Source organism: Bos indicus, chromosome 7 (assembly GCF_029378745.1).
Source record: "Bos indicus isolate NIAB-ARS_2022 breed Sahiwal x Tharparkar chromosome 7, NIAB-ARS_B.indTharparkar_mat_pri_1.0, whole genome shotgun sequence".
Classification (NCBI taxonomy): domain Eukaryota; kingdom Metazoa; phylum Chordata; class Mammalia; order Artiodactyla; family Bovidae; genus Bos; species Bos indicus.
Genome location: NC_091766.1, coordinates 107,601,854 through 107,625,169, shown reverse-complemented (window position 1 = coordinate 107,625,169; position 23,316 = coordinate 107,601,854). Strand labels below are relative to the sequence as shown.

The 23,316-nt window shown below is 41.6% G+C and overlaps 1 protein-coding gene across 4 annotated transcripts in view; it reads right to left on the bottom strand.

Annotated features, from left to right (window-relative positions):
- The window catches only part of FER (FER tyrosine kinase), a 456,972-nt gene extending 449,093 nt beyond the window's left edge, over positions 1–7,879 (bottom strand). For 3 of the 4 annotated variants that reach the window (XM_070794110.1, XM_070794112.1, XM_070794113.1), the window contains exon 1: positions 7,772–7,879. The gene's annotated coding sequence lies outside the window, so the exon portion shown is untranslated. The remainder of the gene's footprint in view (positions 1–7,771) is intronic. The other variant, XM_070794111.1, reaches the window with a different exon arrangement.
- Positions 7,880–23,316: the final 15,437 nt, after the last annotated feature.

The following is a 23,316-nucleotide window of genomic DNA, read 5'->3' as shown; positions in this document are numbered from 1 at the left end:
ACTCCAGGCAAGAATAACCGAGTGGGCTGCCACTTCCTCCTCCAGGGGATCTTCCCGACCCAGAGCTCAAACTCATGTCTCCTGTATCTCCTGCATTGCAGGCAGATTCTTTACCCACTGAGCTACCCGGGAAGCCCATATACGTACATATACATACATACATACATGTACATAACTACTGGTAAGAGAAAGCAATCAGTCTCCTGCTTTGTAAAAAGCTATATTATATATAAGTCTAGATGAAAATTCTTATACTTTGTCCAACATAATCATTTATAAATAATCGGGATAATGATTTATCAAGTTATTTGTCGTTAAAAATTACCTGAGACGACAGCATTGTTCCGTTCCCTTTAATTCCTCTTCTACTGGCAATTTATTCAATATATAGAAAGCAAAGAGGCTTGACAAAGTGATGGTACTTAGTCAGAATATATGAATTTGGAACAAATTCAGGATGGATTAAAAAAAAATACAACAGTGACTGGATGAGAATCATTAGAAATTCCACCAGACACCACAAACTCTACACTAAAACAGACAAAAAGGTAGTGCTTACCATGTTTCTTTTGCTCCTACCAAAGCAAAATTTTCAATCCTCAATGAAAGTTAAAACGATGGCTAATCTGTATAAGAATGTATGTAGAAAGCATGTGATTCTGAAGCAAATATAATTCAAGAGAAAGTCCGAATACTGTATAAACATTCTCATGAAGTCATCGTGTGGCTGCTAGGTGGCTACCGATGCATCTGTTGCCAAAACTGAATATTGGTAGAAGAGTCAAATGCATTTTTGTTTGCAGAATGCGAAATTAACAAAAAGCCTGAACGACTGACGGGAAAAGCTTGGGAAACCCTCCCAAGCTGAAGACATCCAGAGAGCAGAAGGGACACAAACTCCTGAGAGTCCGACTGCTGTCAAATATCACCAAGAAACAGCAGCAAGCAGCAAGCACCGCAGTGACCAAGGACGAACTCTTCAACTTTGTGGCAGTGCAGCAAGCTTTGCGATCAAGCCAGAAACACTCTTCCAGTCCACAAACCCACAGACAAGAAAAGCCAAGTAGAAGAAACTTCGTATGTACACTAATAACGTAATGTAAAGTCATCCAGCCTTCATTTCAGAAGCAAAAAAAAAAAAAAATTTGTTTAACAACTTTGAGGACTGGAGTTCTGTTTACAGAATTATTAAGGGTCTGAAGGGATCACCTGAATTTTTCAATTAAATCTGACTGCATTTTATGAAGGTAATTATATCCTAGGTCTGCAAAGATTTCAAGAAATACCACTTGCTAATGCCAAGGGTATAATGAATATAATTTTTCTAAATCTTACTTCAACTTATATATTACATATATTACTGCTACATAGGATGAACTATTTAAGAGCAATTTCATCCACAAAATGTAATTTTAAAGAAATTTCTTCTGATTGAGAGAAGGTAAAGAACATCATTTATACTAAACACCTAGAATATAAATATTCTATTAAGAGTTTCCCCTTTTCCTAAAACCGTTTGTCCCACTCTGGAAATACATTTTCTGTAAGCAAAATAACTTATATTGGAAAACCAATTTCAATTTTTCTGTAGTAATATTATTTACTATAAAGACCATGGTGCTATTAGTCAAATATTTTTAAACATTCATCAGTTACTCTTAAAAATGTAAGGCTCTTCAGTGTCAATTACATAAAATTAGTAATCTCTTCTGTAGCATTACAAGACTGACATGGAAAAGTGAAGAGTACTCATTTCAGGAAAAGGCAGAAATAACTTGGGCCTCAATGACAGTACTACAAGGTGTGTCTCAAGGATTTGTTACTGATAACAGCTATTTGGCTTTTTTAATGACCCACTTTCCTCAATAAGAGTAAATTCAAGTTTATCCCTATTGCAGTGTCATTCTCCATCACAAGATGGAATTACAGAGGGCATACTAGCAAACTACGTGTTAGAATATGTCACACGTGTACATATCTTATACTGGGGTGGGGAGAAAACACTGAGAATCACTGACTTAAACCACAAAATCTTTGTTTTCCTGCTGATGAGACAGTAAGGACTATTTAGTTCAAATCTTATCTCAATTCAGAGTTTGTCACAACACCCAAAAACTACAGGATGGTCTGTGTATTTAATTATAATTGTATTATTTAAGAATCAAAATCCCACACTTTGAACACACATTTTGAAACAGGGATATATTGCTCCCTAAAAAATAATCCTATAGGAAATTGGAGGAGACATTTCTGTAGGAGACAGAAAACACTCAAGAGTTTTGTGTATAATAATACACAAAGTTTTAAACAAATTTTAAATTTTAAACAAAGTTTTAAACAGATTAAGTAAATGTAGTTTAAAGTGGTGGGGTGCATTAGTTAGAGATTTAAGAAGGTAACATTTTTCTGTACCACTTTTAGGCAAATATTTGTGGTTGAAAGGAATGTAGGGAAACCATCCAACAACAGATGATAATCTAATATGAAAGAAAAATAATTCAGGAATTCAGACAAACTGGACATATTTTGAGGTAAAAATCATTTAAGGTCAATTTCTGATTATCACTACTGAGATACAATAAGCCAAGAACTATTACAAAAAAAAAAAAAAAACAGCTAATCTGAGATACTTCTATTATTTGGTTAGTACAAATGTAAATGTCTTTCAATTTCAGTCCATTTAATGTACATTATTTTAATTTCCAAAGTCTAAAACTTACGGGCTTTTAGGATGGCAGAATAAACACAGTAACACCTGAAGAGGCAAAATGAAAACTACAGGGAAAGGGACTGAATGTAAGAGCTGCGTGCTCCCTAAATTTAAGCACTTTACCTCGACTGTCTCATTTCTTCTTCATAACAACCTTATGAGGCAATTTTATTAATATCATCCCCATTTTACAGATGAAGAAACTATGACTTACAACAAGGACTTTTGTATAGTACACGGAACTCTGTTCACTGTTATGCGGCAGCCTGGATGAAGGGGACTTTGGGGGAGAATGGATACATGTATATACATGACTGAGTTCCTTTAGGGTCACTGAACTCACAACATTGCTGATCAGCAATATCCCAATACAGAACCAAAAAGTTAAAAAAAAAAAAAAAGAAACTATGGTTTAAAGAGGTTTTTAAAAACTTGCTCAAGATCCCACAAAAGAAAATCCTAATTTCTGACTGAAACCCAGATTATCTGGCTCCAAAATAAAAAGAATTTTCTTTTCACTATACCCTGCAATCTCACAAGAAACACATACATTGAACTTTACAGTTTTTTAATCAAAACCTTCTGAAGGAGGAGGCAATATTAAGCTTATAGTGAGCAGTGGTAACTTATAAGGCTAAAAATTAGTCATAGTTTGTATAAATTAATATTTAGGAAATAAATTAATATTTAGGAAATAATTCCAAGTTATGCATGACATTAAATTTTTAAAAGCTGAACATGAAGTATCTCTCCAAAATAGAAAAAATCCAAAAATTTCTGTAGACAGGCAGCAAGTAAACGTCATCTTACTTGGACATTCTGAATCCCAAAGAAAAAACGTGAAAGGCTTCATACTTTGTCAGTTATACAGCAGTCTCATAAGGTTAACTAGGACTGTATTTATACTTAAGAAAAAAGAAAAAGTGGGTAATTGCTTGGGTCTGATTCTTTTGTTCTGACTCTATTCTGTTCTCTATTGATTCTTTTCCATTTTTCCTCCAGATCTTGGAGCCCTCTTCTAATTTAGGCTAACTGAGTCTCAAGTTCAGGAACTCCTCCAAGTTTAGATGTAAGTGCTGACATACTGCAATGAAGACCATAAAACTGCAAAGATTGCTAGAGTGTTACAGAAGAAACAAGAGCTTCAGTTCTTTTCCAAAACATTAACTATCGTGGAGTTACTTTTCTTCTGTAGTTTTCTGATTTGATTTTAAAGCACTTAACTTCATAATAAAAAAAATGGGTGAAGGAGATGGAAGGGAAGACTTGGAGCTTTGATTAAAAAACATCTGTTTTATTCTTTCCAAAGTTCCAGAACCATGCCCTGCTTGTCCCCTTTTATTTCCCAATGGCACGGTATGAAAAATTAACCATACGTAAGCATGCCAACTGGTTCCAAATAGGAAAAGGAGGACGTCGAGGCTGTATATTGTCACCCTGCTTATTTAACTTATATGCAGAGTACATCATCAGAAATGCTGGGCTGGAAGAAGCACAAGCTGGAAATCAAGATTGCCAGGAGAAATATCAATAACCTCAGATATGCAGATGACACCACCCTTACGGCAGCAAGTGAAGAGGAACTTTAGCCTCTTGATGAAAGTAAAAGAGGAGAGTGAAAAAGTTGGCTTAAAGCTCAACATTCAGAAAATGAAGATCATGGCATCTGGTCCCATCACTTCATGGGAAATAGATGGGTAAACAGTGGAAACAGTGTCAGACTTTATTTTGGGGGGCTCCAAATCACTGCAGATGGTGACTGCAGCCATGAAATTAAAAGACACTTACTCCTTGGAAGCAAAGTTATGACCAACCTAGATAGCATATTCAAAAGCAGAGACATTACTTTGCCAACAAAGATGCGTCTAGTCAAGGCTATGGTTTTTCCAGTGGTCATGTATGGATGTGAGAGTTGGACTGTGAAGAAAGCTGAGCGCCGAAGAATTAAGCTTTTGAACTGTGGTGTTGGAGAAGACTCTTGCGAGTCCCTTGGACTGCAAGGAGATCCAACCAGTCCATTCTAAAGGAGATCGGTCCTGGGTGTTCATTGGAAGAACTGATGCTAAAGCTGAAACTCCAATACTTTGGCCACCTCATGTGAAGAGCTGACTCATTGGAAAAGACCCTGGGAGGGATTGGGGGCAGGAGGAGAAGGGGAAGACAGAGGATGAGATGGCTGGATGGCATCACTGACTCGATGGACCTGAGTTGGGTGAACTCCAGGAGTTGGTGATGGACAGGGAGGCCTGGCGTGCTGCGATTCATGGGGTCACAAAGAGTCGGACACGACTGAGCCACTGAACTGAACTGAAGCATGCCAAAGTCAAATGAGATATGAAAAAATAATGAGGCAATCCAAAGATCTATACATTCTGAAGCACAGCTCAATTTCAATATTTAAGAATGAAATATTGTTAAGTATGAAAAACAGATTTTGGGCATACTAAAATTGAAATACTTTAGCCACGTGATGTGAACAACCGAGTCACTGGAAAAGACCCTGATGCTGGGAAAGACTGAAGGCAAAAGGAGAAGGTGGCAGAGGATGAGATGTCTGGTTAGCATCACAAATTCAATGATCACAAACTTCAGCAAACTCCAGGAGACAGTGAGGGACAAGGAAGCCTGGTGTGCTGCAGTCCATGGGGTTGCAAAGAGGGGTCAGGCACAACTTAGCAACTTAACAACAACAAAAAAAACTGAAAAGCAGGATTCACATACTTAAAGAAGGGCAGGAATTTCCTAAGTATGGGAAAATTATAAATATAATATACATGAATTTATACCCATTTCTTATTTTTTATCATAAATTGAAGTTTTGTATTAAAATATTCCTTTAGCATCACCATGAAATAACACGCAAGATAGCTTTGACTCCTACCAAAATTAACTTCAATCTCTCTAAATTCCATGGAAAAGTTATATTTAAAAAGTTCATGTTCGTAAGCTTTCTTTTTCCACTACAAAAACATTCTTATTCCAAAACAACATACATAAGGTTGATTCAATTTATTAAGTGTTACCAAAACAGTGCATAAATGATAGTCCCTTCGACTCATCTGCAAAACATACTCATTTAAAAATCAAGTACAAAAGTATAATCTATTAACACAAGTCCAATTTCAAAACAAAACTTTTATTTGTATAACAAGTTCATTAGATTTCCTTTTTTTTCTGATTACCAAAACACAATTAACTTAAGGCCCTGATTTACAATGATGACTGCTTTATAATAGTCTCACGGAATTCAATTACTATGGTTTTTATAAACACTATTTCCATCTACAAATGGAAAATAAGCACTTGACAATATTTTGGTATAATACATATTTATTCTGGTTTTCAAAGTTGATCATTTCAGTTCTTCTGTTCCTTAGTATATACCATGTAACAGCTGTTCCTATTATTGTTGTGTAGTTGGTGAGTATTCACCAGCAACTGAACTTGCCTGTATTGTTTGAAATTTTTCAACGTGAAATATTGGAGGGGGAAAAAGGCAAACGTGAAATGTTCACAGACCAGAGTTATAGCTACATTAATAGTTGAAGATGAAATGAAAAGGGCAGGTCTACCAAAAGCCTGACTTATTTCTTCAACTACTTACATCAAACTTTGAAATAGTGCAGAAGCTGCATTAACCCGACCCCAAATAATTTTACATGGTATATATTTAATGAAGAGAAACAGATCTTCTACAAAGGTCTTTCATGGAAGAAACTGGAAAAAGGTTTCCAAGTATGCCTATGTACTCCCTTTGAAAACAGTTCTCTTGGCTCAAGAGAACTAGCAGAAACGAGGACCCAGATGACAAAGCACAGTCTTCCTTTGCGTTGACTGACAAAACGCTTGGCTCTTCACGTGTCTGTTTTCCTAAAGCCCACATAGGTGGATACAGCAGGACTGCACCACTGCTCAGTCCAAGAACTACACTTTGCAAAATTCAAGTCCCCATTCATTAAGTTGAAACATACTTTCTAGGCTTTAATCACTGAAACAGTTGTGGTCTATTCTTACTGATTTTTCTATTACACTTTTTACATCGCTGACTCCATTTGCCAATTTTGTGTTTTAAAACATCTGGAGAAAGAGAAAAAAAATAGCACCACACCTTTAGAGTAATTTATGTCAAACCGATAGTGGGGCCGCTACGAATATATATACAGTGGCTTCCGAATTTAAAAGATTTAGGATTTTTAACCCTAAGGCAAACGAAAACGAAAGTGCCAGCCTTATGAAATTAACACACGGTGGGCTGCACTGCACTGCCTATCAAAATCATAAATGCACAAAAGTAAAAAGCCACGGCTTCACAGTTAATTTGTGCAAAACGTAGCACCCTACCAACACCAACCCAGGTAGCGTGTTTCGGAAGGTGGAACCTGAATGTGGGAGACGAAGCATAGAGCTGGCCCCAGGTGCCTCCAGACACCTCCCCAGCCTTAACCGGCAAGGAGGGAGCGGACCCGGCGGAGCCGGCTTCGCACCTCGTCCGCCCCTCGAGGGTCACTGCGGGCCGCGGCGGGAGGGGCGCGGACGCTGGGGGTCAGGGGTGACAGGGGCGAGCTGGGGGCGGGCGGAGCGGCTCTGAGAAGCCGCGACGCCAGGACGGGCCGAAGGTTCCGCGGAGACCAGGGGGTGCGGGCGCGATGGGCGGCGCCCGCGCTGCCCCGGCACCGCCCCGCACCGCGCAGCCCCCGCACCCGGCGAGCGGGCGGGGCCGCCGGGCCGCCTCACCCCGCCGCCTCAGCCCCGCGGCGCAGGCACGCGCCCCCTCAGCGTCCAGTCGCGGGCGGTGAGGAGCGCGGGCCTCGCCCAGTCAGGCGGGCGGCCGGCCCGAGCCCCGAGCAGGGGCGCGCCGCCGCGGGCGCGGGACGCCGCGGAGACCCCGCCGCCGGGAGCGGGAGGCGGCGGCGGCTGAGGGCGGGGACGGAGCCCCGGGCGCCCCTCGGCGGGCGCGGAGCGTGGCCCCGGCTCTCTGCCGGCCTCCCCCGCTCCCCACCCCACTTCCCCGCGTTGCCCTAGGCAACAGCGCCCGCCGCGGGCGGCGCGGAACTCACCTACCTAGAACCTGACAAGCGGGAGCCCCTCGGACGCGGGAGCCCGTCGCCACCCCGCGTCACGGGGCCGCCCCAGCCAATGGGCGCAGCCGTCACGGGCCCTCGCGGCCAATCCGGCGGCGCTCCGGTCTCCGGGCGCCCGCGAGCTGCCGGCCAATGGGCGCCGGCCGGGGGCGGGCGCTGCCGTCCGACCCCGGCCCTCCCCCACCAGCTCCCGGGGGGCGGGGCGCGGCCCGGGCTCCAGGCCCGCCAGGCGGGCTGCGGGCGGCGGCCGGCGGCCGGCGTCGTCACAGGAAGCTTGGGGAGGCTCGCCCGCCCGCGGCCGGGAAGCGGCCGGGCCGGGGTCGATAAGCCGGGGCCGCCTAGAAGGGCCTGCCCGACGTCTCGACAGCCGGGAGGGAATTCAGGGCGTGGGGGCGGGGGCGTGACTAAAACGCTAAGGGCGCCCGCGGGCGACGCCGGGCACTGAAGTCGGCTTTGGGGCGCGGACCCTCCACCCGGAGTGCGTGCGTGTCACTCCTTCTCTTCGTGTATCTTACATGCAGCTGTTGTAGCCTTCATTCTCTTCAACTAGCTTTCGGCTGGAATTGCCATAAAGACGGGAGCTCCTTCTCATTCCTGTAATTCCCAGTACCTGAGACCCTCTTTTTAAAAGGGCAAGACACGAGGTGCTATAGTTGTGACCAGTTCAGTCAGTTCAGCTCAATTCAGTCGCTCAGTAGTGTCCGACTCTTTGCGACACCGTGGACCGCAGCACACCAGGCCGCCCTGTCCATCACCAACTCCCGGAGTTTACTCAAACTCATGTCCATCGAGTCAGTGATGCCATCCAACCATCTCATCCTCTGTCGTCCCCTTCTCCTCCTGCCCTCAATCTTTCCCAGCATCAGGGTCTTTTCAAATGAGTCAGCTCTTCACATCAGGCGGCTAAAGTATTGGAGTTTCAGCTTCAGCATCAGTCCTTCCAATGAACATTCAGGACTGATCTCCTTTAGGATGGACTGGTTGGATCTCCTTGCAGTCCAAGGGGTCTCAAGAGTCTTCTCCAACACCACAGTTCAAAAGCATCAATTCCCCGGTGCTCAGCTTTCTTGATAGTTCAACTCTCACATCCATACATGACCACTGAAAAAAACCACAGCCTTCATTAGATGGACCTTTGTTGGCAAAGTAATGTCTGCTTTTTAATATACTATCTAGGTTGGTCAAAGCTTTTCTTCCAAGGAGCAAGCATCTTTTAATTTCATGGCTGCAATCACCATCTGCAGTGATTTTGGAGCCAAAAAAAATAAAGTCAGCCACTGTTTCCCCATCTATTTCCCATGCAGTGATGGGACTAGATGCCATGATCTTAGTATTCTGAATGTTGAGCTTTAAGCCAACTTTTTCACTCTCCTCTTTTACTTTCATCAAGAAGCTGTTTAGTTCTTCACTTCGTGCCATAAGGGTGGTGTCATCTGCATATCTGAGATTATTGATATTTCTCCTGACAATCTTGATTCCAATTTGTGCTTCATCCAGCACATAATTTCACATGATAAACTCCACATAAAAGTTAAATAAGCAGGGTGAAAAAATACAGCCTTGACGTACTCCCTTCCCGATTTGGAACCAGTCTGCTGTTCCATGTCCAGTTCTAACTGTTGCTTCTTGACCTGCCTACAGATTTCTCAGGAGGCAGGTCAGGTGGTCTGGTATTCCCATCTCTTGAAGAATTTTCCACAGTTTGTTGTGATCCACACAGTCAAAGGCTTTAGCGTTGTCAATAAAGCAGAAGTAGATGTTTTTCTGGAACTCTCTTGCTTTTTGTAAATCCAGTGGATGTTGGCAGTTTGATCTCTGGTTCCTCTGCCTTTTCTAAATCCAGTTTGAACATCTGAAATTTCACTGTTCATGTACTGTTGAGGCCTGGCCTGGAGAATTTTGAGCATTACTTTGCTCATATGTGAGATGAGAGCAATTGTGCGGTAGTTTGAGCATTGTTTGGCATTGCCTTTCCTTGGGATTGGAATGAAAACTGACCTTTTCCAGTCCTGTGGCCAGGACTGAAAAATTTGCTGGCATATTGAGTGCAGCACTTTCACAGCATCATCTTTTAGGATTTGAAATACGTCAACTGGAATTCCATCACTTCCACTAACTTTGTTCGTAGTGATACTTCGTATAGCCCTCTTGACTTAGCATTCCAGGATGTCTGGCTCTAGGTGAGTGATCATACCATCGTGATTATCTGAGTTGTAAAGACCTTTTTTGTGTAGTTCTCCTGTGTATTCTTGCCACCTCTTCTTAATATTTTCTGCTTCTGTTAGGTCCATACCATTTCTGTCCTTTATTGAGCCCATCTTTGCATGAAATGTTCCTTTGGTATCTCTAATTTTCTTGAAAAGATCTCTAATCTTCCCCCATTGTATTTTTTCCCTCTATTTCTTTGCATCGATCACTGAGAAAGGCTTTCTTATCTCTCCTTTCTATTCTTTGGAACTCTGCATTCAGTTGGGTATATCTTTCCTTCTCTCCTTTGCCTTTTGCTTCTCTTCTTTTCACAGCTATTTTTAAGGCCTCCTTGGAAGAACAGACTGGTTCCAAATAGGAAAAGGAGTTCGTCAAGGCTGTATATTGTCACCCTGCTTATTTAACTTATATGCAGAGTACATCATGAGAAACGCTGGGCTGGAAGAAACACAAGCTGGAATCAAGATTGCCAGGAGAAATATCAATAACTTCAGATATGCAGATGACACCACCCTTATGGCAGAAAGTGAAGAGGAACTAAAAAGCCTTTTGATGAAAGTGAAAGAAGAGAGTGAAAAAGTTGGCTTAAAGCTCAACATTCAGAAAAAGAAGATCACGGCATCCAGTCCCATCACTTCATGGGAAATAGATGGGGAAACAGTGGAAACAGTGTCAGACTTCATTTTTTTGGGCTCCAAAATCACTGCAGATGGTGACTGCAGCCATGAAATTAAAAGACACTTACTCCTTGGAAGCAAATTTATGACCAACCTAGATAGCATATTCAAAAGCAGAGACATTACTTTGCCAACAAAGGTCCGTCTAGTCAAGGCTATGGTTTTCCCAGTGGTCATGTATGGATGTGAGAGTTGGACTGTGAAGAAGGCTGAGCGCCGAAGAATTGATGCTTTTGAAGTGTGGTGTTGGAGAAGACTCTTGAGAGTCCCTTGGACTGCAAGGAGATCCAACCAGTCCATTCTGAAGGAGTTCAGCCCTGAGATTTCTTTGGAAGGAATGATGCTAAAGCTGAAACTCCAATACTTTGGCCACCTCATGCGAAGAGTTGACTCATTGGAAAAGACTCTGATGCTGGGAGGGATTGAGGGCCAGAGGAGAAGGGGACAACAGAGGATGAGATGGCTGGATGGCATCAGTGACTCGATGGACATGAGTCTGAGTGAACTCTGGGAGTTGTTGATGGACAGGGAGGCCTGGCGTGCTGCGATTCATGGGGTCGCAAAGAGTCGGACATGACTGAGCGACTGATCTGATCTGATCTAGACAACCATTTTGCCTTTTTGCATTTCTTTTTCTTGGGGATGGTCTTGATCCCTGTCTCCTGTACAATGTACAATGTAACCTCCATCCATAGTTCATCAGGCACTCTGTCTATCAGATCTAGTCCTTTAAATCTATTTCTCACCTCCACTGTATAATCATAAGGGATTTGATTTAGGTCATACCTGAATAGTCTCATGGTTTTTGCTACTTTTTTCAATTTAAGTCTGAATTTGGCAATAAAAAGTTCATGAGTTGAACCACAGTCAGCTCCCGGTCTTGTTTTTGCTGACCGTAGAGAGCTTCTCCATCTTTGGCTGCAAAGAATATAATCAATCTGATTTCGGCATTGACCATCTGGTGATGTCTCTGTATACAGTCTTCTATTGTATTGTTAGAAGAGGGTGTTTGCTATGATCAGTGCATCCTCTTGACAAAACTCTATTAGCCTTTGCCCTGCTTCATTCTGTACTCCAAGGCCAAATTTGCCCATTGCTCCTGGTATTTCTTGACTTCCTACTTTTGCATTCCAGTCCCCTGTAATGAAAAGGACATCTTTTTTGGGTGTTAGATCTAGAAGGTCTTCATAGAACCGTTCACCTTCAGCTTGTTCAGCACACTGGTCAGGGCATAGACTTGGATTTCTATGAGCGTGAGTGTGATGGATGCTGTTAAAAAACATACAGCAGTTCTGTGAGTGGTTCCATGTTGTAAGTTCTCACCACTTCCAGAATCTGGAATGAGGGAAGAACTGAAGCTGGTTTGCTCCGCCTCTGAGGCACCCTTCCCCAAAAGAACTTAGTGGAAAATGAGTAATTGGAGCTGCAAAAAGACACCTGGGCGATCTGTAACTGTGTGACAGGTGTTATTAGTCACTGTTCCAGGGTGTGTTTCTGTGACCGACTCTTTAAAGCATTGTGTAGTAACACTGCATTGGCTGGACCACATTCTTTTTCTGGAGCAAATTTTAAGGTCAACCCAAACTCCATCTCCCCCTCCAAAATTTGTGTATTACATGGGAACCAGAGAACAGTGAATAATTAATTCATAGTTGATCACTTCTAAATAGTTCCTTATTTTACTGTAATGAACAGCCCTATACATAGAAAAACAAATTTTAGACTTAACATGTATACTCTGTTAAAAAACCACAATGTGCTGTGAAGACAAAAAAAAAATTTTTTTTCTATTGTCTTTTGGGGGTTTTGTTTATTTGTATTTTTTCAAGACTAAAAGAGCTTTTATTCTTAAATTTTTCTATATTTGAGAAAGGTTAAGCAAAATTACGAAGGTTAGACATAACCAATTAGAATCAAAATGTAAAGACAGAAACTTTTAAAAAGTTGCTTAATTCACCCTACTGAAGCTAGAAGGTATTTCCCTTTCTTAGAATATTTGCTTTAGAAAATTGGTAATTGTTGTATGCTTTTTCCTTGCTTTGAAATGTATACAAATTATTTTGAAGACTGGATAGGTCTTAGTCATTTTTTTTGTTAGCTTTATATCCCAGAAATGTCTTTATTAAGGACCTGGGACCTCTCTCTTTGAAATGCAAATATCGAGAAAAATAGTGCCAATGAGCGGGTAAAGATATTGTGGTATACATACATATACAGGGTAGAATATTATTCGGCCTAAAAAAAAATGAAATCTTACCATTTCAACAACATGGATAGACCTTGAGGGCATCATGCTTAGTGAAATAAAACAGAGAAGTACAAATGCCATGTAATCTCCCTTACACGCGGAGTTAAAAAGTAAAGAACTCATAGATCACAGATACAGAAAACAGAATGCGTGGTTGGCAGAGGCAAGGGGTGAGAGGTGGTTGAAATGTGTGAAAGTGGTCAAAAGGTACAAACTTCCAGATATAAAATGAATAATGGGGATGTAATAGACATCATGATAACTGCAGTTAATAATACTCTATTGTATATTTGAAAGTTGCTAAAAAAAAAAAAGTAGATCTTAAAAAGTTCTCTTCATAAGAAAAAAATTGTGTAATACATAATGGATGTTAACTACACTTATTGTGGTGATCAGTTAAAAATATATACAAATAAGGAATTATGTTGTACATCTCAAGCTAGTGTAATAGTTATACCTCAATTAAACAGATGGGGGAGAGAGAGCTATGTCACCTCTCTCCCAGTTTCTGTGGGATGGTAGGAGCCAAAATTCTTGGGCAAATTTTCCCAAATTGCAAAACTACCTTCTGTCATAAAAATGAAATGTTTGTTTTTCCTGTGGATAATACTTATTAGCTAACACTGATGGTCATCCCAATTATGAAATAAAGGTAAGATGAATTATATGTGCCTTGTTATCAAGGCCTAGTACTTGATGACTAGTTATTGTTTAACTCGGAAACGTAATAGGTTGTATCTGCTGGGCTGTGTAAAGGATGCCTGCTGTCTTTGCAGTCTCTTTGTGGATTGCCTGCATTGCCCATCACATTCTGGTCTAATGCTTATTCAATAAGAAAAGTGTTTTATTTCTCCACTACCTTTGTGAAGAGAATTTCTGGGTCAGGAGAACATTTTGTTTCTAATTATATTCTCCCCAAAATACCTATGCCCGAAATATTGAGACTATAAGTTAAAGAAAGTAATTACTTTCTAGTTTTTTATTTATTCTTGAAAATGATGTCACATTGGGTAATAACATCACCGAAACTAAAGATACATTTTAATACAGTCAGAAATAATCAAATTAGTGTTTGGTGTGTATTTTGTGATGACTGTTCACAAACTAAAGATAGGTGAATAAACCTCTTAAAATCGAAAATTTTCTGTGAATATTAAATTCTGTGGTATGTGTCAAATCAATATGAAAGAAATTGATGAATGTTTATGCGTGAAATGGTTAGACAAAGGCAAAATGCAACTTTGGGGATTGCTTCACCAAGGCACATCTTCTCCAAGCAACTTAGAATGCCTCTATCCTTATACAAAGAAAAATCTAAACCTGGAAAGATATGTTTGTTGAATTTGTGATTACGTATTTGCAGAGAGTAGCTTTAAGTAAAAGTCTGGTGTGAAAAATAGAACCATTTGCTATACACTGTGTCTTTGTGTGTGTGTGTGTGTGTGTGTTTTAAGGAACTCAGATCTCTGAAAAGATTAAGAATCTTCCTAGTTCTTCAACAGTTCTCTCAGTTCTCACCTGTTCACGCCAACCTAAAAACTGCCTGCCATATGCCAAGCACTGTGCCAAGAAATGCAGTTTTGAGTGAATGTACTTGAAATAAATGAATGTGGCAAAAATCTATGCTATATTTTTGAAACTCAAAAAAACAATTATAGGAAATCCATTTAAAATGTTCCTTCTGTTATAATTATCACTGTGCATTGCAACACAATTAGCAAACACTTTGTTTCACTTGATTGCTGTGCAAATTTCCTTACATCTTGTAAATGTAGGGAGATTACAGAGGAAAAAAGGAAAATAATTTCCTGTCTTGATGATCTATGGGATCCATAAAATACTAGACACCCACAAAGGGCCTGAAGGGATATGTGTCTCAGTTGAAGTTGTTAGCATAAGACTTTAAAGATGCATCTTCAGTCATTAAAATTTAGATCTATACCAGGCACTACAATGACTGTAGAAACGCCACAGTCTTTGCTAGCTATAGACAAGTTTTTGCTGTATAGTCCATTTTCCCAAGTACCAACTTTTTACTGTTCTAGTGACATTACTTACCTGAAAAAATGAATACGATAACATTGATGTTGAACCTTAGGTAGTAAAAAATGATTTAAAATTTTTTTCCTTACCCTGTGTCGCCACTCCCCCACTCCCATTTACCTGTGTAATTGTTTCTCACAATAGTCTTTAAGAGAAATTTTGGCCATGTGTCATCTTCGTTCAGTGGCCTCCACATCTATCCTTCCCTCTTTTCCCTAAATTTATATCTCCTCTTTTCCTCCTGCTCACCAACTCCTTTGCTTTGTACTTTCTCTAGTCCACAATTCATACCTAACAGCTTACACATATCACTCCTTAAATGAAGAGACTTGAGGCAAGGAATATGGAAATCATACCTACCTTTATGCCATACACACTTCAGTTTCTGTTTTCAGTGCGTACAAATGTCTTTGATTTTTAAATTGCTCTCTTGCATGAATCCTATCACTAGAGGTCATGTCTGTGTGGAACTTTATTTTGATATTTTTTTATTTTTGTTTTTCCTTTCTAAATTTCAGTTTCTTTTAAAATGGCTACGTGGTTTTGTTTTACAAATCTACCGCAAAAACCCCATGATCAGTATGAAAAGGCAAAAAGATATGACACCAGAAGATTAGCATCCTAGGTCAGAAGGTGTCCAATATGCTACTGGCGAAGAGCAGAGGGCGATTACTAATAGCTCCAGAAAGAATGAAGTGACCGGGCCAAAGCAGAAACAACACTCAGCTGTGGATGTGTCTGGTGGTAAAAGAAAAGTCCAATGCTATAAAAACGTTGTATATGAACCTGGAATGTTAGGTCTATGAACCAAGGTAAATTGGATGTGGAGAGGAGATGGAAGAATCTTCCAGGAGATGGAAAAATTGAACATCAACAACTTCAGGATCAGTAAAATAAAATGGATGGGAATGGGAGAATTTAATTCAAATAACCATTATATCTACTACTGTGGGCAAGAATCCCTTAGAAGAAATGGAGTAGCCTATATAGTCAACAGAACAGTCCAAAATGCAGTAATTGGGTGCAACCTCAAAAATAACAGAAAGATCTGAGTTTATTTCCAAGGCAAACCATTTAACCTCAGAGTAATCCAAGTCTATATCCCAACCACTAGGCTGAAGAAGCTGAAGTTGACCGGTTCTGTAAAGACCTAAACACATTCTCGAACTAACACCAAAAAAAGATGTCCTCTTCCTCATAAAGGATTGGAATGTAAAAGTAGGAAGTCAAGAGATATAACAGGCTTAAATTGAAGAAAGTAGGGAAAACCAGTGGAGAAGGCAATGGCACCCCACTCCAGTACTCTTGCCTGGAAAATCCCATGGACGGAGGAGCCTGGTAGGCTGCAGTCCATGGGGTCGCTGGGAGTCAGACACGACTGAGCGACTTCACTTTCACTTTTTGCTTTCATGCTTTGGAGAAGGAAATGGCAACCCACTCCAGTTTCTTGCCTGGAGAATCCCAGGGACGGGGGAGCCTGGTGGGCTGCCGTCTATGGGGTTGCACAGAGTCGGACACGACTGAAGCGACTTAGCAGCAGCAGCAGCAGCAGCAGCAGCAGGGAAAACCAGTAGGCCATTCAGGTATGGCCTAAATCAAATCCCCTATATATTGGAGGTAAGGAATAAATTCAAGGGATTAGCTCTGGTAGACAGAGTGCCTGAAGAGCTATGGACGGAAGTTTGTGACATTGCACACAAGGCAGTGACCAAAATTATCCCAAACAGAAAGAAATGAAAGAAGGCAAAGTGGTTGTCTGAGGAGGTTTTACAAGATAGCTGAGAAAAGAAGAGAAGTGAAAGGCAAGGGAGAAAGGCAAGATATACCCAACTGAAAGCAGAGTTCCAGAGAGCAGGAAAGAGAGAAAGAAGGCTTTCCTCATGAACAGTGCAGAGAAATAGAGGAAAACAATAGAATGGGAAAAACTAGAGATCTCTTCAGGAAATTTGAGGTATCAAGGGAAGATTTCATGCAAAGATGAGCAAGGACCTAACAGAAGCAGGAGAGGTGGCAAGAACACACAGAAGAACTACACAAAAAAGGTCTGAATGACCCAGATAATAACCATGGTGTGGTCACTCACCTACAGCCAGACAGTCTGGAGTGTGAAGTCAAGCGGGCCTTAGGAAGCATCACTACAAAGCTAGTGGAACTGACAGAATTCCAGTTGAGCTATTTAAAATCCAAAAAGATGATTTTGTTAAAGTGCTACACTCAATATGTCAGCAAAGTCAGAAAACTCAGCAGTGGCCACAGGACTGGAACAGGTGTTTTCATTTCAATCCCAATGAAGGACAATACCAAAGAATGTTCTAACTGCCATACAATTGTGTTCATTTCATGTACTAGGAGGGAAATGCTCAAAATCCTTCAAGCAGAGTTCAGCAATATGTCAACTGAGAACTTCTAGATATACAAGCTGGGTTTCAAAGAGGCAGAGGAAGCAGAGATCAAATTGTCAATATTTGTTGGATCATGGAGAAAGTAAGAGAGTTTCAGAAAAACATCTACTTCGCTTCATTGACTATGCTAAAGCCTTTGACTGGGTAGATCACAAGAAACTGGAAAATTCTAAAGGGGATGGAAATACCAGACTACTTGACCTGCCTCCTGAGAAACCTGTATGCAGGTTAAGAAGCAACAGCTAGAACCAGACGGACTGGTTCAATGGACTGGTTCCAAATCAGGAAAGGAGTATGTCAAGGCTGTATATTATCACCTTGTTTATTTAACTTATATGCAGAGTACATCATGTGAAATGCCACGCTGGATGAATCACAAGCTGGAATCTAGATTGCCAGGAGAAATATCAATAACCTCAGATATGCAGGTGACACCATCCTAATGGCAGAAAGTGAAGAAGAACTAAAGAGCCTCTTGATGAGGGTGAAAGAGGAGAATGCAAAAGCTGGCTTGAAACTCAACAGCAAAAAAAAAAAAAAAATTCTGGTATCTGGTCCCATCACTTCATGACAAATAAAAGGGGAAAAAGTGGAAGCAGTGAGATTTTTTTCCCCTTGTGCTCAAAAATCACTCTGGATGGTGACTGCAGCCATGAAATTAAAAGACGCTTGCTCCTTGGAAGGAAAGCTATGACAAACCTAGATGGCATATTAAAAAGCAGAGACATCATTTTGTTGACAAAGGTCCATATAGTCAAAAGCTAGGGTTTTTCCAGCAGTCATGTATGCTGTGAGAACTGGACCATGAAGAAGTTTGAGCGCCGAAGAATTGATGCTTTTCAATTGCGGTGCTGGAGAAGACTCTTCCGAGTCCCTTGGACTGCCAGGAGATCAAATCAGTCAATCCCAAGGGAAATCAACACTGGATATTCATTGGAAGGACTGATGCTGAAGCTGAAGCTCCAATACTTTGACCATCTGATGGAAAGAGCCAACTCTTTGCATTGGAAAAAAAACTCTGATGCGGGAAAGATTGAAGGCAAAAGGAGAAGCAGGCAGCAGAGACTGAGATGGTTGGATAGCATCACCGACTCAATGGACATTAATGTGAGCAAAGTCTGGGAGATAGTGAAGGAGCGGGAAGCCTGGCATGCTGCAGTCCATGGGGTTGCAAGAGTCAAAAGTGACTGAGTGATTGAGCACTCGTTCACTATTCCCAAATAGGTGCTTCCTAGGTGGAGAAGGCACTGGCATCCCACTCCAGTACTCTTGCCTGGAAAATCCCATGGACGGAGGAGCCGGGTAGGCTGCAGTCCATGGGGTCCTTAAGAGTCGGACACAACTGAACGACTTCACTTTGACTTTTCACTTTCATGCATTGGAGAAGGAAATAGCAACCCACTCCAGTATTCTTGCCTAGAGAATCCCAGGGATGGGGGAGCCTGGTGGGCTGCTGTCTATGGGGTCGCACAGAGTCGCAGCAGCAGCAGCAGCAGCAGCAGGTGGCTCGGTGGTAAGGAATCTGCCTGCAAGCAGGAGACTCGGGTTAAATCTCTGGGTTGGGAAGATGCCCTAGAGAAGGGAATGGCAACCCAGTACAGTATTTTTGCCTGGGAAATCCCATGAACAGAGGAGCCTTCTCAGAGGGCTAGAGTCCATGGGATTACAGGAGTCCAACATGAGTTAGCAGCTAAACCACCACCACAACAATTCGTAAATAAACTTATTTTGCTGGTAATATAGCTGGTTGTTTTGTTTTTTAAGTCAACACTTTCTACGGAAACTGACTTGTCCATGGAAAAATACTTTTACAGATACTCTAGGGAGGGGAGAATCTTCCAACATTCAGGTTCATTGCCTTATCACATCAGAAGTGAAGTCTGTCAATCCACAAGTTCAAGTAATGCAATTAACTTCTCTCATTCTTAAATTTGAGGAGACGTTGGGAATTACCACACTTCTGAGGAAACCACAGTCACGAAAACCAGACACTAAAACAAAAAAAATTACCAGAAGAGGTGAGAAAGATCCGAACAAAACCAAAGGTAAGAGCAGAAGAAAGTTTCAGAACTATGAGCGATACCATTAAAGAAAGAAAGTCCATGACCAAAAAGAGGATGCCTTTCAAAAAAGAAATATTCAGAGGAAGGAAATGAACTTTTGGAAATTAAAAAAATGAAAAGTCTTAACTTGGTAGTAAATGATAAAATGAAGTTGAGAAGTTTCAAGAGAAAAGCAAAAAGCCATTAGGAAAATATGAGATAAAAGAAAATTCAGGATCAATCCAGGAAGCTGTACAGGTAAACTAAGCACTTACAAAGGGAGAAGGGGAGCAGGATGCAGGATGTGTGGAATTATCAAAGAAAGGCATTTCCCCAGAACTAAAAGAAGTATGTTTCCAAATTGAAGTGGATCTAGTGACTGCCTGAAAAATAAATGAAAAAGATTCACAGAAAGGCACTTAATCCTAAAATATCAGAACAGCAGAGATAAAGAGAATTCCCTAAATGCTTCAAAGAGAATAACAAACAGATTGCAGACAAAAGATCAGACATGATAACAGAGGATGACATTGGGCTTTTCAACAATAAAACTGGAAGCTAGAAGAAAACAGAGCAATCTCTTCAGATTCCAAAGGGCTATTACTTACAATTTACAATTTCCTATAAACTCAACCATCAATCAAGTCTAAGAACATAATAAGGGCATCCTCAGATATGCAAGATCTCAGAAAGTTTTCTTGGAAAGGAACGTTTTATTAGGAGGACACTTGAAAATGTTTTCCACCAAAAAGAAGGACTGAAAAAGAGAGATGAAGAAATGAATCAATACTGCTACTGCTAAGTCACTTCAGTCGTGTCTGACTCTGTGCGACCCCATAGACGGCAGCCCACCAAGCACCGCCGTCCCTGGGATTCTCCGGGCAAGAACACTGGAGTGGGTTGCCATTTCCTTCTCCAATGCATGAAAGTGAAAAGTGAAAGTGAAATCGCTCAGTCGTGTCCAACTCTTAGGGACCCCATGGACTGCAGCCCACCAGGCTCCTCCATCCATGGGATTTTCCAGGCAAGAGTACTGGAGTGGGGTGCCATTGCCTTCTCCGTGAATCAATACTGGAAAAAGAAAATTCCCAGAATGATGATGAAAGAAATTTCCAGGATAATAACTATATGAGAGACCTAAAAAGCAGCCAGTACAGACTGAGGAAAGAGAATGGAAGTCTGAGAACTGATGTCTCCAAATAATGAAAACAATGACAGGATCAGTAGGTAACTTGGTGTATTTCACTACCAAAAAAGATGCATTAGCATCATGACACAATTTGGAGATGACTTAAAGAGTAGGCATATAAGATATGAAGCAAATGAAAAATGACAGTTATGAGCCACAGGAATGTAACTTTATTAAAAAAAAACTTTACATTAAAAAATGTAACCATAGTGTACATGTGACTCAGCCTAAAAAGATAATTACACAGTCATCCTACTCTAAACACTGAATGCTGATTCAACAAAAAATTACAATATTGTAATTCTTGTAATACTGTAGGAATACAGTGAAGGAAACTCTTGAGTGGAAATAATTTGAGAGAACTAAATCTTCCTCTTTAATAGTAGGAAGCCAGCATATATTTGCTAATTCTGAAAAATCAAGACAGGGTATTGAAAGTCTGCCTCACGCTTGCAAGGATAAAGTCCAGTGTTTGGAAGTAGAGTTCAAGCATGGGGAGGAAGATGGGAGCTGCAGAGTAACAGGGGTTAGGGACAGAGGCTCCCTTATGTCATGAATCTTGGGCCATCGTTTCACTTGCATTGCTTTGCTAAACATAAACATTAAGAAGAATATGTTGGTGAATCTGTTGCACAGCCAGATTTAAGAACTGGCACCCCACTCCAGTACTCTTGCCTGGAAAACCCCATGGATGGAGGAGCCTGGTGGGCTGCAGTGCATGGGGTCACGAAGAGTTGGACACAACAGAACGACTTTACTTTGACTTTTCACTTTCATGTATTGGAGAAGTAAATGGCAACCCACTCCAGTATTCTTGCCTGGAGAATCCCAGGGATGGGGGAGCCTGGTGGGCTGCCGTCTATGGGGTCGCACAGAGTCGGACACGACTGAAGCGACTTAGCAGCAGCAGCAGAATGAAGAACCGGTGGCTCAGATGGTGAAGAATCTGCCTGTAACTCGGGAGACTCGGGTTCGATCCCTGGGTTGGGAAGATCCCCTGGAGATCAGATCAGTCCCTCAGTCGTGTCCGACTCCTTGCGACCCCATGAATCGCAGCACGCCAGGCCTCCCTGTCCATCACCAACTCCCGGAGTTCACTGAGACTCATGTCCATCAAGTCAGTGATGCCATCCAGCCATCTCATCCTCTGGCGTCCCCTTCTCCTCCTGCCTCCAATCCCTCCCAGCATCAGAGTCTTTTCCAATGAGTCAACTCTTCGCATGAGGTGGCCTAAGTACTGGAGTTTCAGCTTTAGCATCATTCCTTCCAAAGAAATCCCAGGGCTGATCTCCTTCAGAATGGACTGGTTGGATCTCCTGGAGAAGGGAATGGCAACTCACTCCAGTATTCTGGCCTGGAGAATCCCATGAACAGAGGAGCCTTGTGGGCTACAGTCTTTGGGGTCACAAAGAGTCAGACACAACTGAGGGAGAAACACTTTCAGGGTAAAGAACAGGACAAGGAGCACCTGTCTCTATCACTGCACATAGCACACACGGTTAAAAGAATCGTGCCAGATGTAATCTGCTTTCTAACTTGGATGGCTATTCACTCAGATATTTCCTGAGCACCTATTTCATGTCAAACACCGTGAGCAGCTCGGAGGATATGACAGGAGACTGCAGGGCAAGCCTCTTCATCTGAATGCAAGTCAGAGATGCAGACAATAAGCCAGAAACCTGCGGACCATCGAAAGAGATCAGGCTAGGAAGGAAATGAATAAAATGGGAGAAGACAAAGAGAACTGGAAAGAATCAAACAGCTGAGACTCGGGTCTTGGCTTCGGATCTCTACTTCACAGTATACTATGAACGCAAACAAAACCCTTAGCCATTCTGAGCCTCCATTTCTATGCCTATTAATTGCACATAGTAATTCTATCTTCACTGATTCTTATGATAATCGAGATAGAGTAAATGAATGAATTTTCAATAAATAAATTCCTATTCAGATGTAAGTTTTTTTTACCCTTGGAGAGCCCTTATCAGTTCTTAATTGGTTTCTTGGTCTGCTTCCCTAGTGTTCTACAGTACACATTGTCAACAGATTAAGCCACCTAACCATCCTTTTCACTTTGATGTTTCCAGATTCAAATGCTTTAGCTTGCACGCAAATCTAGTCTCCTAACCTCGACTTCAGCCTTGGCAAATGTACAAGCAATCTGACTATCCACACTTCTCTCCACCTCACTGTTGCCTCTCCCCATTCACCTTCACCGACAGAATACGTTATGCCTCCACATGTAGTTTAATTTATTTTTAATTTCTATAGTTATTAAACTATAATAACTATAGACACTGTTATAGACACTGTTTTGGTGTACAGTTCCATGAGTTTTGAGCATGGCGTAGCCATGGAACCACTACCCTGATCAAGATGCAGAGCAGCTCCGAGCCTCTCCTGCCCTCGAACCGCCCCCCAACACAGAGTCTCTTTACGTTACCCCTCTGAAGTCGATGCTGCCTCACACAGCCCCTCATCTGTTCTCCCTCCATCTGTTCTCATAGTTTCGCCTTTTCCGAAATGTCATTTAAATGCAGCCTAAGAGTATGCAGCATTTGAGTCTGACACCTTCGCTTAGAATAATGCGTTTGAGAATCGTCTATGCTTCAGCATGCCTTAGTAGTTTTTTCCATTTTATTGTAGCGGAGTATGTCATTGTTCAGCAGTTTCCCAGTTGAGGGACATTTGGGTTTTGTTTTGCAGTTGTCAGGTA